The sequence below is a fragment of the Euprymna scolopes genome, chromosome 27 (assembly GCF_053919585.1).
Source record: "Euprymna scolopes isolate OS-2025 chromosome 27, ASM5391958v1, whole genome shotgun sequence".
NCBI classification, from domain to species: domain Eukaryota; kingdom Metazoa; phylum Mollusca; class Cephalopoda; order Sepiida; family Sepiolidae; genus Euprymna; species Euprymna scolopes.
Window position 1 is genome coordinate 7115873 of NC_136508.1, and position 2822 is coordinate 7118694.

A 2822-nucleotide genomic window follows, 5' to 3' on the forward strand; every position below is an offset into this window, starting at 1 on the left:
CTGCGCTGAACTACAATGAAAACGTCGCAAAATTATTATAAATATTGTCAAATTTGGGCTTCAATCAGTTCGCCTTTTACTACATCACGGACCGCATTTAATTCTTGGCCGCTATCTTGGTTAATGATCTCAACTACGCCGCCATCTTGGTTACTGATTTGAACTACGCCGCCATCTTTGTTCAACACAATATCTCAGAACTTAACGCCACGGACCGCATTTGATTCTGGGTCGCCATTTTGGTTACTGATCTGAACTACGCCGCCATCTTTGTTCAACACAATATCTCAGAACTTAACGCCACGGACCGCATTTGATTCTTGGTCGCCATTTTGGTTACTGATCTGAACTACGCCGCCATCTTTGTTCAACACAATATCTCAGAACTTAACGCCACGGACCGCATTTGATTCTTGGTCGCCATTTTGGTTACTGATCTGAACTACGCCGCCATCTTTGTTCAACAAAATGTCTCAACACTTAACAGTAATATATTATGTTCCTTTATATGCCGTATTTCTCTATGTTCTCTTGCAATTTCGGTTTTGTTGCAGGGTGATTTTTGTCTTTTTTACAATCACAGTGTTATCTTCTGGAACGATAAACTCTGCAATTTGATAAGTTCTTTTTTTTTCCTTTATTATTATGACGTCAAGTTTTCTAGAAAGACGACCTTATTTGATTTTACATCCGTATGCCAAAAAAATGTGGTTAATGTTTTCTATTATAGTATGGTTGTTTTGTGTTGTATGCTGGTGGTGTTGTAGTCCGTAGAGCTTCCAGTGTATTACTTTTTATGTTAAGTCCTGTCGGTATTTATATATATATTGGGTCAATCCCCTTCTATGCAGTCCATAAATCGTTTTCATTGCCGTTTTCGCATGATTCATCTATTTTGCTCAAATGCCTTTCGTTCGAATCGCATTGTTTTGTGCAGCTGCCAATATGTTTCTCCGTTAATATGTTCTTTTCTTATCCACGCCCATATATCTTCGTAATTATTTCGTTTTAGGTTTTATGAATCGTCCATATAATGTTTTGTCTTCAACTTTTCTTGTATGATTGTGTCATTATTTCCAATATTGTTCCTATTAACTGTGTCTGTCGCTGCGCTCATCAATCTTTGGGTGTTACGACTCATGTAATTTTTCATGTCTTGTTGGTGTTTTCTGCATCGCTTTTTACGTTTATTAGCTACTTTACCTTTTCGTCTGTTTTATTGTATTATCGGTGCGTGTCGTCTTTTAAATATAATGCATGCGGATTGTCATTAGAGTTTTCGTTGTCTGAGATCAAGATGCCAAAGTTGGTATCTGGTTTAGCATATTGATAGTTCAACGCACTTTATACGTCTTAGCAGTTTATGTTTTGTTATTGATTCTGCTGTATAGTTTTGTTGTACGGAGTTTACTTGATCATCTCTAGTTCAGTTTTACAACTGTCTCTTCTATTTCTGTAGATGTTATTGTGCCTACTTCGAAAATATTTAAATGTTTGTGATTGCCACCTTCGCCAAACGTTATCTATTCTTAATTGAGCAATTACATATCCTCTTTTGTGTTTAGTCCCCCCCTCGTAATCTTCAGTAAAGAACACTTTTCCATTTACAAAATTGATTCCAATATCTTGTCTGAATATTTTCATTATATTTTTCAGCTTGCTCAGTTCATTTGACATTTTTGTAAACATCTTATAACAATTTATATACTTGAGATATTTATTCTTAGTTCTGTTGATGTAAACTTTTACCTGCTTTTGATTTATTAACTGCCGTGTTTAGGGGTATTATAATATAAACACACATTAATAGTGACACTGAGTTCCGTTAAGAGGTATCTCTATTTTATTTTATTTTAGTCAGATGTCGCCATTAACCTGCCAATCACAGTAGCGTCTTGTATTGATTTCTTAATAACATTAAAAAATATTATCAGGTATTTTGTACACTTTTAGGCATAAAACTATTCTTTTGTACATTCTTGTGGGTTGTAAGCTGTTTTGCAATTTATTCCTGTCATTACTGCGAGCTTTATCAATCTTTTTACCTCTTTCAAGATATTTATACTTATTCATAATAAGTTGCGTATTCTTCATTCTTCTTCCTAGCATCCTTTGTGCACATCAAGTAGTTGCCCATTTTGTTAAAGGAGTTATTGATTTTTAACCCAATTGTTGTTATTATTATTATTATTATTATTATTATTATTATTATTATTATTACGCTTATCGCTCCGTCCGTTAACATGTTGTGCATCCCTAATAAAGGAAAGTGGAATATTCCAAAAAGTGGAATATTCCAAATAAACCTTGTCATCCTTTAAAGGGAAATTGAAATGTAAAAAAAAAAAAAAATGTGCCGCTGTTGAGGCAAAGCTAATAACAATGATTTGTCTTTCTTTGCCTTTTGGCTAAGATCAAAATGTAGTATCTGTTCTTCATGTGCTACATTTCAATTTCTTCTCTCTCAATGAAGAGAAATCCTTTACGACGAAGACACATTTTTCTGAACGTTAAAGAGTAAGCCCGGTGTCCAAATCTGTCCCGTGTGGAGGCATCGTGAGTAGGTAGTTTTTAATGTAACAAAGTTTGAATATTAAAAAAAGAAACTGGAAAAAGTTATTTCTGATTTAATTACAAAATGCCCCGGAAATGTGACTTCGGACTAATTATAAAATACCCTGGAAAATGTAAGTTCTGATTATGTTTAGTTTGTTTACTTGCCTCCCAACAAGGGCGGAATTGGACATTAGGTCGGTTATAAATTTAGGGGAAAACCAGCTCCCCAAAAAGGGATATCTGATAAATAACAAAAACAAAAATTG

General features: G+C 34.3%; 1 pseudogene; it reads left to right on the plus strand.

Annotated features, from left to right (window-relative positions):
* The first annotated feature begins 2387 nt into the window (after positions 1 to 2387).
* LOC145249234 (U2 spliceosomal RNA) lies at positions 2388 to 2502 on the plus strand (annotated as a pseudogene).
* The last annotated feature ends 320 nt before the right edge of the window (positions 2503 to 2822 follow it).